The 12,144-nt window shown below is 33.8% G+C and overlaps 2 long non-coding RNA genes across 2 annotated transcripts in view; one reads left to right on the top strand and one right to left on the bottom strand.

The window, feature by feature from the left end:
* LOC143251490 (uncharacterized) overlaps nt 1-8,117 on the top strand; it is a 14,013-nt gene extending 5,896 nt beyond the window's left edge. The window contains exon 2 of the long non-coding RNA XR_013028592.1: nt 7,793-8,117. This is a non-coding gene — a long non-coding RNA (uncharacterized LOC143251490). The remainder of the gene's footprint in view (nt 1-7,792) is intronic.
* LOC143254454 (uncharacterized) lies at nt 5,772-7,742 on the bottom strand. The gene is made up of 3 exons (XR_013030200.1): nt 7,692-7,742; nt 6,661-6,781; nt 5,772-6,021 (listed from the first exon to the last, which is right to left on the bottom strand). It is a non-coding gene; the product is annotated as an uncharacterized LOC143254454 (long non-coding RNA).
* Nucleotides 8,118-12,144: the final 4,027 nt, after the last annotated feature.

Here is a 12,144-nt window from a genome sequence, read left to right as displayed (position 1 = left end):
CATTTCACTGGAATTTGTGTGAACTTATAGAGTCAGAATATGACTTAGACTAGTCTGAGTAAAAGTAATTTTATGTCAGGATTAAAATTGGTTTTCATCTTACCAATATTCACATTTCATTTGCATAACCTTTAGAAGTTCTTACATGAATATCAGAAGTATTTTTTTGCATAAAACGTTATATTTTTGTTATTTGATTTACCCTAACACTGAACAGGGTTTATTTAGTTAACTGACCTTGTAATTACCACACAAATTGCAAAATAGATATAAATTATCCTTTTTTTTCTTTCTAGAATGATGCATAAAATTAGTTATCACAAACAGCCTCAGGCTTGTAACACTTGCATCTTATTTTCTTCTCATTTTATTATTTTACTGCTGTTTGAACTATATGTAACCAATAAACCCGTGTAACAAGCTAGAAATCACCTAGTCAGTATACACATATATATAGTTCACATTATGGTGCAGAATAGCTTCTTGCTTGCATTCTTCTTGCATAAATTAATCAATATTTTTTCATTGATATTCCTGTATCCAAACAGTTTTCTATTTTTACATTTTAGTCACTCTTATAACAACAAGTAAAAAATACAGAAGAAATGAAGTAATTTACTATTTGTGGATCTTGTACATTTTGCAGTCAAACTTGAAGTATCTTTAAAAGTTGACCATAATTTTTGATAGGACTGTTTTTAGTACTTTCCTGAATATATATTTTAATATATTTTAAATAAAAGAGGGCGTTGGGTGTAGGTTAGACTTATTTATATCTGAGTAAAACAAGGTAATTGCTGGCTATAAAAAATATATTGTCTTAGCAGTATTTATAATAAAAGTTTTTTAATCTGCATTAAAAGTATTAAAACTGAAGAGTTGAAATAGGGTTTAAAAGATTATCTGATTTGTGAAATTTGGAGCAAAAATGTGTTATAAAGAAAAGTGAAGATTGACAATTAATTTAAATATTTCATTTTGATATTAAGAAATTAAAGCTTATGTTAAAATCTCATTTGTTAACCATTGTTTTCAAATAGCTACATGTAATTCCTGCTACCATTGTATAATACCATATGTACAGTATTGCCAAAGAAGGATTATGAGCTCCTTATGCTGAGGGTGAAACCTTATACGTGATAGACTGATTTAGCAAAAAGTATACACTTCTGGTTATGTTATTACCCTTCATGACAGAGATTGGAGATGAATTGTTTCTTTAAAACAATGTATTATAATGAAATCTTTTTGAAATTTCAAAGCTACAAATTTGTACAAATATTACATACACACACACATATGCAAATAATAAAATATTCTAGATGGTCTTACTTCCTCACCAACAAAGCTCTCTCGATGTCTTAGTTTACCCTCTAAGCATTGCTAAAACTTTTCTTTTTTGCATGGCAGTCTTCTATACCCCAACAGTTTTGCACACCTTCAGAACATGAGGTGGTCATGTGACTACCCTTACCAGTCCTACTGCATCATCTGTGCTAGAACAACTAGCTCACTCTATTATTCTAGCACAACTTACACTTTCTTGATCAGCATTCTACAGGGTGGCCTGTAAGTCCCTACCCATCCATATATCTTATGTATCTGTGTGCTGTCCCTCATTCTCGCTGCACTCATGTACCGATGTATTTGTCACAATACGCTCTTCAAGTGTAAATGGGCTTACATCGGCCATATTTCTCTAAAAAAAAGAAACAAATTTATAATACATGCGTAATTGAATATAACATAATAACATATGGATGGGTAGGGACTTATGGGCCACCCTGTAGTGTATAGATGTGTTTTTAATTTGTACATGTGACTACAAAATTTGGATATAGCTTAATCACAAATTTTTATCAGTTTTAACTTCCTGTGTTTAATTTCTGCTGTTTCTACTCATTTGTTTTAGAAATAATTCCATTTTCCAAATTCTAATTTTTCATATAAATATGAAATTTATTATGGCAGGTAATGAATCTCCATCCATAGTAGCCATGGTTTTGACACAATCTCCAGTTCTCAGGGTTGATGATGTCTGTTGGGGAAACACAGGCTTTGATTTTTGTAGAAAGGTTCTAACTACTGTGTGGAGATTTCTTTCTGTTATACTTTCCTACTTTTATACCTTCATGTAATCTCCTGGGTGGTGTTGTTATTCTTACCAGAAGGTCTGTGGTAAGTTTTACTCCCTCCCAGTAGGTATATCCACATTTAGAAAGTCATTTTAGCTTTAGGATTGGTCTAATTTTCCCACTCTTTAGTTTGCTCTTTCATGTTTCATATGTTCAGTATTTGGTAAGTTAGATTATTATAGTTCTTTTATCATCTCAGATACTTTAGTTTCAATTTGTTTTGTTTAATTTTCTATACATGTCCAAGTTATGCAGGATCATTACTGTTTGGGTAATTATAACTTTGGCCACTTTGTGGGGTGTGTTGGCTCATTATTTGTACTTCCTTTCACTGTTTATGTTTCCAAGTTGCTTTTTTTCTTACTACCAGTCGCATCTAATTTGTGATTGATTTGAGTTTTAAAAATAATTATTATTAACTTCTTCTCATGTTCTTCAGGATAGGTTTTATTTTTGTGTTCTTGGTATTTTTTGAGTGGACTAACAAATTTGATGTTTATTTATCTTTTTCCTTCTCAGTTCATTTAGTGGTTTTGTACTTTAGGTGTTGCTTATTATTTTTTGTTTTAAGTCCATTTTCATAGTTTATAGGTTTGTTATTTTTCTGGAAAACTGTGGTCTGTTGAGTAAAGCAGATAAGGATTTTTGCCTATCCCTACTGACTCCTGGCTTCTATAATTAGGGTTTTTCCGTATAGGTAATTGCAGACACCCATAGCACTGTATCTGCTATGTCATTCCTCTGGACTCCCAACATGTATTTTATTCCCTTTCTTCTAGTGGAGTAGAGGAGTCCTTTCCACTTTCAGTTCTTGAAGTGGTGAACCAAGGAAGATTCCTCCTGAGTAGTTTTTGTACAATAAACTAAAATTGAGTTTGTAGATTATGTGTACCCACTCAACAACAAGAGGGCAAGCATTGTTATTCTTACTGTGATACTGAACAATGATACACTGTAATATAACAATCAGGATCCAAGGAAACTTCCCCTGAACATTTTTGCTCAGGCTGACTGCACTTGTTGCTCACAAAATTCTTATGAAAGGTGTTTCCACAGGATATTTTCTGTCCAGATGGACTGCACTTGACATAATCTGTCTTAACCCAAGACACTTCCCCTGCATGTTTTTATACCAGCACTTGACCAGACCATATTTATACCAAAGGTGCTACCTCCTGGTTGTTACCAGGGGAGACCACTCTTGTTCATCAAATAGTTCTCATGCAAAGCACTTCCACTGGAAGAATTTTGCTTGGATGGACTGCACTTGGCATAATTCAACATATATTAAGGTGCTTTCCATGGATGCCTTTCCCTGTAGACCACAGTATTGTACATCTACGGTGATTCTCTGGGCAGACTACACTTGTTGATCAAATAATTCTCATGCATGCACTGGATGTTTTTTGCCTGGATGGACTGCACTTGGCATTATCTAACATATCCTAAGATGCTTTCTCGACATGTTTTTCCTGGTAGATTACTCTTGACCATAATATTTTATCTCGAAGGCAATTCCCTTGGGTGTTTTTTGCCTGAGCTTACTGCACTTGTTGATCTTGCAAACTCATGTAAAGTTTTCCACTGGATGTTTTGCCCAGATGTACTTCACTTGGCATTATTTGTTGTATTCCAAGGCACTTCCCTGAACGTTTTCTGCCTGGGCAGACTGTACTTGGTCTGTTCACGTACCCTTCATGGTCCTTTACTCATAGCCTCTCTTGTACCTTTATGTTTCACTGTCATTATGTTTGGTACTTTGGTTTGCTGCATAAGTAGGATATGTATGCTGACAATGAGCTAGTTATGACAGTTCTCTTGATCACACTCATATATATATGTATTTATATTTATATGTATCCTCATAACACAGCTGCACATCAAAGGTATTTTCTCTGGCTGTTTAGCCTGGATGGACTGCAATTATTGCTCACAATATCTGATACAAAGCATTTTGACAAGATAAGCTGCACTTGTTGCTTACAGTATCTCATATGAGGTGTTTCAACTGGATAGATTGCACTTGTCATAATTCAGTGTAACCTGAAGATGTACAATTGGCACTTATATGAGTTGCTATCACTTACACATTAGATTTTTTCAACTTTGTCATGGTATCCAAGTCTTGTTCTCCAACACTTATACTGATTTGGTACTGTATGTCTTTCCCAATGCAAGTGTTCTTTACCCAGTAAAGAACATATCCATTTGAGAAATAGTTCAAAACCACACAGATGTGACTTCTGTTTTAATCTTGCACACCAGTTCTTTCAGTGTGGTTACTTTCTGCTTGAATTTGTTTTTTTTTTGCATGTTCATCTGCCCCTCTAGTTTTTCAAAGTGAGGTGAGAAGAAGTGAGACCATTTCATAAGTTCACATTTTCTAATCCTGACAATGTATTTTGATACATACTTGCCTCACTTCAACCACTTCCTTCCCCAATGATTTGCCAGTGTTTCTAGTTTGAATATGACAGTTCTTGAGAGTGAGGATTATGCTAGAATAATAGACTGCATTAGCTGTGCTGGTACAGATGGTACAGTAGGATTGTTGGAAGGCAGTTGCATGATCAGTACATGTTTTAAAAGACTGATGAGCTAGGTGAAAAGTGTTTTTTTGGCAATGTTTAGAGAGCAAATCAAGATTGAAACAGCTTTGAGGTGAGAAGAGGTAAATACCTGTCTGAAATACAGTTTCAGTATAAAAATGTTAAGTTTTATTTGGACAAGTTATACAATTCATAAAAATAATTCTGAAGTTTGAAACTATTTCATCTGGTAGTTATTTTTTTGCAATAAAATAAGACAAACCATTAAATAAATGTATTCAGGTTTCACAGTTTACTATGTTAGAATTGTGCTTAAAATTCTATAATTAAAATAAAAATATACAGAAAAACTACAAAATGTAGTTTCACCAGTTGCTCACTCTCTCACTGTTTTTTTGGTCAAGGTCTAAATCTGAGCTTAGTAATTCAGTGCAGACACACTGTGTAAGTTAAATATCAATACATCTGTTTTTACTTTTTGTTATTTCTATTTAACTGTCAGAAATGCATTATGTTTACTTTTGTTTATATCCTTCTGTGAATTTGGTAGAAAGTTGATTAAATATTTTTTGTATTCAATAAATACAACTATGCATTTACAAAAATTAAAAACACTATTTGATGTGTGTCAATCAATGAATTAAATTCACACTGCTTCCTTTTTTTTCACCATTTATTTTGCAATAATGAATATTTATGAGATATTCAATGAAAAATGTACATTTCACAACAAAATTCCTAAAGATAGAAAAATTATTGCTCTTTAAAAATCACATTTAGTCCTGTTATATCTTGTTTTCCTTAAAACATTTTATCAATCTTACACAATTTTGGTTTTTAAGGTAACTTTAGCATTTAAATTCCAGAAACACTATATTATTCACTGCATTGAGCAATAAATTGCTTAAATCAAACTTGGTAACTTGTTTTGAACAAAATGACAAAGGTAAAACATCAGGTTCAATAGAATGTGTTTTTTTAACTATTAACAATAAATGTTCAGCTGTAGGTAAGTAAGTAATAAATAAATGAAGAGCAGGCATCTACTAGTGGTACAGATCTTACCTGTTGTAAAGCATTAGCAATTCGTAAAACAATCTTGAAATTATCTTTAAGAAGAATCTGGGAGACACAAGTCACTGCCAATGTTCAGTTACACACACTACAGTTAAGTTTCAGACATTGTAACTTTATAGGATTTCTACTTATTATGCATTGGTTATTCCACATCTAATTCTTGGAGATCTTCATCAAATAGGTTTTCATTGATTGGAACAGCTTCTCCATCTACTGTAGCAGCAACATGATCTTCTCAACCAGCTGCTTCCCCTCCTCTCCTACAAATTTATTTAATGAAACAATCATAATGAACACCATGTTAGTACAAAATACCACTAAAAACGATACCAACAATTACTGATATAATTATCTATATGATATTTAATCAACACAATCTGTCCTGATTTTTCTCAATACATTTTAAAACATTGACAATAACTGACAAAGCAAATATATAATTTTTACATATATCAATACATTTATAATTCTTATTAGCTATAAGCTTCATTCAGGCTTTTTAGTATCTGTAAATAAATTTGCAAACTACCTTTCACAGACAGACCTTTCTTTTAACATTTTCAATGTCAATTTTTTCTAAAAATGAAATATTTGTGGTTTCATTAAATAAGACACCTTTTTTTAAATTAATAAGCATTAAATACAAAATTATTATCAGTTAAGAATAATGGTTTTTAACAATATCTCACTTTAACAGCTAATTTATATTATGTTCCAACTTCATATTATTATAACATATACATTTTAAAATTTTGTCAACAATTCTCTTATTAAAATAGATACTTCATATTAAACCTTAACTATAACTTTCCTAATTCAACAGACACTTGAATTAAATTTAAGGCACAACTGTAACAGTTACTTTCTTAATGTAATACATTCTCAGTACATCTTCTTACCATATAGGTTTGCTTTTCTTCTGTTCACTTCATGAAGATTAGGTAACAATGTTAATCCTACATTTGCTTGCAGGATAAGGGTCTCAGCTGTTAGTTCCAGATATGAATCACAGCTCTGCAACTGCAAAGAAAGTTTACAAAGATTAAATTTTTATATGTTCCAATGCCCTCAAATTTTATGATAAATACATCTGATCTACATTAGCATTGACATAGACAAAATTTAAAAGTAACATTTATATAAGAAATATAATTGAAGAATTAATATAACAGAGCTAGCACTAGTGGGAGGGAGCTAAAATAGTTCTCCAACCCCAAAGCTACTATTGTCCACAAATTTAGTTTCACCATAATTTCAGATTTAATCCCAGCATATGTCTCACTGCCCCCCTTTCCAGTTAAGAAAAATCTGGAACTGGGACGGATTCTTCATAAGTAATTAACTTTTCTAGAACTTGACTTAAAACTTCACATTCAATGAAGAAAGTTCACCATTTACAATGCTTGTAAACTGACTCATTAGACACCTAATGTCTTTTCTTTAATACAATATCCATAGGCAGTTTTCTTCATTATTTCATTCACTTTTCATAAAATATTTTAAATGAGGTATTTATTTCATGTTTTTAACCATGAAAGCAAATTAATATGTATTTTTTAAACTTTTGGTTTGAGTTTAAATGTGTATTTTTATTTCCTCCAAAACTATAAAAGAATTTTAAAATCAATTTTCAATTTCCCAGCTACAAAAAGACACAAAACTGTTTACTGATGTGTCAACACTAACAACCAAGTTTGCTGGTATTAATCAAAAAAGAGAGAGATGAATATTATGTCTTTTTTGTATAAAGAGAATTCTTCCAACATCCTTGTGATACCACAGCCTGTAATGTGGAGACAGAAATAAAAATATATAAATGTCTCACTGTACAACTTTTTTTTTTCTTTGAAGAAACAAACTATGATATCAAATGATATTGATGAACTGGATAAAACACATACTGTTTAATTAAGCAACATTCCTTAATAACATTTCCAAGAAAATCCTTAAGAGATAAAATAGCATACAAACAAGACCTCATGCTTTGATAATAGATGAAATATTAATACCTCACTATTTTCGAGGAAATAGATCATATGCTGCCTCATCTTCACCCATCCAGCCTTCTACAGCCAAGTCTGGGTTGAATGTAAACATCTTTCGTCCACTGAGCTGTTTGAAGACTCACCCATCCGGCCTTCTACAGCCAAGTCTGGGTTGAATGTAAACATCTCTCGTCCACTGAGCTGTTTGAAGACTCATAACTATGAAGATTCTAGTTTACTCTTCAGATAAACATACTTAACAATGAAAAGAATAAACTTAACAAGTTTAAATATGCTCTATGACAACACTCATTAATAATGCATTTTGTACTATATAATGTTAAAATTCTACATCAAGTTGTCTTGCTATTTTTAAGGTGAGCTTGCCTCTTCTTAAGCAAAGTAGAAGCTATGCTGAAAATAAATATATTATTATTTATATCACAGCAATGATCAGTAATTTCAAGAATGATTTTACAAATTGTTGATCACTTACTTTTTATGTCAATCAAACAATTTCAATATTTACAAAAGATGATACATTATGATGATAACATGTATTTATATTTCATTGAATTAAGGGGTGACCAGTAGAGTTCATCTATTATAATTACACCACGATGATGGTCAACAAACTTTAACTTACTAATAATACTCATCATGTGGTGACAGTCACACAGTTTTACAATATTACTTACACTAATGTGATGACCAGCTTTAAACACTGTTTTATTTTCTGTCCTGTTCCACTTGAACTTTTCCCTTCTCTGCTATCTACAAATCAAAATAATGTTTTGTGTTGATACTATGCTTACAAAATATATTTCAATTAAATATTGAACAAACATGTAATTAGACAAAAATAAACATTTTTGTACACGATGCCTTTTATACTTACATATATGTGTATGTACTTATTTCCCAAATTTATATATTAACTGTTACACTTTACACACTTTTTCATTAAAAGAATGTAATAAAGATCTAAATTGTTATAAGTCAAGAAAGTCTTGTGTATAAAACATCTAAACAGCTTAAAACAAAACCAACTTGTGTACATTTTTATGGAAATATTTTAAAAGTATACTATCCTTCATAAACATAAAAAAGAGGAAGATAAGAGTACAAAATATGAAATTCAATAAGTAAACTTGTATTGAAGTGTGAATAGACAGAGAATGCTTTTTCTTTTCCCAAGCCAAAAATGTTTAAAATGGAATTCTTGTCAAGTTAGACCCAAGAGCTGCTCTCTTGAAGTACACAGAATGTAATGACACAATTGTAAAAATTAGATATAATCTTATAAAGCACACACAGAACACAATTTTATAAATTTCATAGAGCAAGATGTAATGTTACGAATGCATGCATGAATGAATCAGTATGGATCGTATAATTCGTATATTGCATAGTTTCAATATGATTCAGGGCAAGAGAAATGGAATACATTTCGGCACTGAACACAAAAATTGTAGAGGGAATTCTGTGTGCTACAACCGAACTGTAACAAACCATGGCAGAACCTAGAGTCACCTGATTTTAAACCATCTGTATATATGGGAATGGATGGATTGTTTGAAACATGTTCAGCAAATAAAGAGCGATATTTCCAACAGGTCACAGTTGGGGATAGTAATTAGCCATGATGGAAGAGGCCGAACTGTTGATACTGCTATGCTTTTCAAAGATATATCCAGTTCTTCTGATTGTGCCTGGATACAAAGGCTAAAAGAAACAACAGCAGATTTTCTATCATAGAAAAGTGTGGCCCACTGAGAATGGAAAACACCACCCCAAGTAGGATGCTGTGGTAGAGAGCAAAGTTTAGAAGCATACATAAGAGACAGTTGCAAATGGCGAATATACAGAGAAGATTCATGGGACTCCACATACAAACTTTGGACTGGAGAGGTACGAAAGGCCCCAGTGCAAAGGCGAAGTCTCTGATGGTGGGTAAGATCCAGAATTTTTAGTGCTGAGGTTCTGGCAGAACCATAAACCATAGACCCATAGTCAAGTTTGAATCAGATAAGGGCACAATAAATTTTAAGCATGGAGTATCAATCTACTCCCCAAGAGGTGGAAGTGAGGACACAGAGGTCAGTGCTCTTATACATTTGACAAGAAGTTGTTTGATATGGGAAATAAAGTTTAATTTACAGTCAAATAAAAGACCCAAGAACTTTGCCTCAAGAACGATAGGAAGCACATCATCATGAATACAAAGTTCTGGATCTGGATGAACACCCTGTTGGCAGCAGAAATGTATATAAACAGTTTAAGAGAGAGAAAGTTGAAAACCATTTGCTGTAGTCCACTTAAGTGTATGATTGATTTATGAGATGTGAAAGTCATCAACGAAAAGACCATTTGCAATTGTAGGGGTAGCTGTTCACTATTGGCATTAAGCTTTATAATGAAAAGTGTGACACTCAGAACACAGCCCTCGGGGACTTCAAGTTTTTGTGGAAAAAACGGGAAAGTGTTTGGACCATATGGACCTAGAATCGGTGGTTCAGTGAAAAATACTTAATAAAAAGTGGCAAATTTCTACGCAATCTGTATGAGTAAAGGCCTCACAAGATGCCATATCTCCATGTTGTCGAAAAGGAAAGAGGCAGATGTTCAAGTCTTGTTTTATTAGCTACGAAGGAAGGGGGTGAGTTTGAAAAGCTAGATACATGAGAGAAACATTCACCAAAAGAATTAGCAATGCTCTGAGCATCAGCAACTTCATGGCCATTAAATATGAAGATGGAGGAGGCAGTAGTATACTGTCCATACACCTTCTGGGTCTTGTCCCATATGACTTTTTAACTGGTGGTTAAAGAAATGCTGGAGGAATATCTAATCCAAGATTCCTTCTGGCTTTGACATCTAACTCCCTGAGCCTGTGCATGGGCATGCTAAAATGCAATGCAGTTTGTAAGCATGAGATAACCACGAAATTTATCCCAAACACGTTTCTGAGCTCTTTGTGTTATAGAACAAGCAGACTTCCACCAAGGGCGGGGATGCAGTGGGAAAAATGTTGAAGTTTTGGGGACGCACTGAGCAGCTGCTTGGACAATACAGTTAGTTACTGCTGCTACACAATAATCTATCAATGATTTACATAAGATGGCAGGATCAAGTTCCAAAAGAGCAGTGAAAGAGGGCCAGTTGGCCTGGTCCAACTTTCACTGAGACACACGGGTCAGGTGGAACTGACCACGGCCAATCTCTTAATACGATATGAAAATGATCACTACCCCGTGGATTGATGTCAACCTCACAATAAAAGCAAGTGAAAAGCAAAGGGGAGCAGATAGAAAGATCTATAGCAGTAAATGACTGACTGGGTGCATGAAAATAAGTGTAAGAGCCAGTATTGAAGAGAGACAGGTTGTGATTCAGGAGCATATGCTCTATAGCACGACCCCTAATATCAATACTAGAACCACCCAGGTGTTTCCATGAACAAGGTGACGTTGGGCAAAGACTGGAAGATGTGGTAACGACAGATATAGAAGTAGATGCTGATTCATTAACTTTCTTGATTTTGAAGGGTACAATATTAAGATGCGCTGTTAAGGATTCTGTAGGAGGCACAGAAAGATTTGTCTGGACTCCTACTCTAGTAGTGGGATGGATTTCAGCAGCATAAGTCCGAGATGGAATTGGGAATAGTTATTTCTGACCCTCTAAATAAGTAATATTATGTATGAGCTGTCTTGTGATGTTGTACTTCTTTCTCTTCCACGCATTTAGGGCAAGAAGTAAAATAGGAAGGATGTGGACCATTACAGTTAATACGATGTGGTTCTAGTTGGCATTCAAAAGCATCATGGTCTTTATCAGCACAACAAGCACATGTCAAGGAACCACAGCAAGATATTTTTGAGTGACCAAATCATTGACAATGAAATCATCTAACAGGGTTAGGAATACAAGGCCTAGTTTACAATTCATATATATTGCTTTGATCATGGTAAGAGGACGTGATGTGGTAAATGTTAATATTAGAACATTTCTTGGCTCTATAATCCCGTCTCTACAAGTAAAAATTCGGCGCACGGTTGTAACGCCTTGGCTGGTGGAACCTGTGAAGATCACTGACTCAGAAATTGTCTTTAAATCCCTCTCAACCCTGGGGCTGATCCTCCCTTTGGTTAGTCAGCTGGTCCACTTGGGTTAGGGTAAACTGAGTTCCAGCGTTGGATGTTCTCAACAGGTGTTGTGGACATGGTGTCTGATGCTGGTGTTTGGGCATAGTGCTCACAAAACCCTGGTGTTCTTGAAGTCGAAGGCCATTGGGAATATACCCATTGAGGTTACTCCTCATTCTACATTGAATTATTCCAGAGGAGTTTGGAATGTTGTGATGAAGCTGTTTCCTCTAAAATGTCTCCAGGCTGT

Source organism: Tachypleus tridentatus, chromosome 6, assembly GCF_004210375.1.
Source record: "Tachypleus tridentatus isolate NWPU-2018 chromosome 6, ASM421037v1, whole genome shotgun sequence".
NCBI lineage: Eukaryota > Metazoa > Arthropoda > Merostomata > Xiphosura > Limulidae > Tachypleus > Tachypleus tridentatus.
The sequence above is the reverse complement of the archived record's forward strand: the minus strand, read 5'-3'. Positions and strand labels throughout refer to the sequence as shown.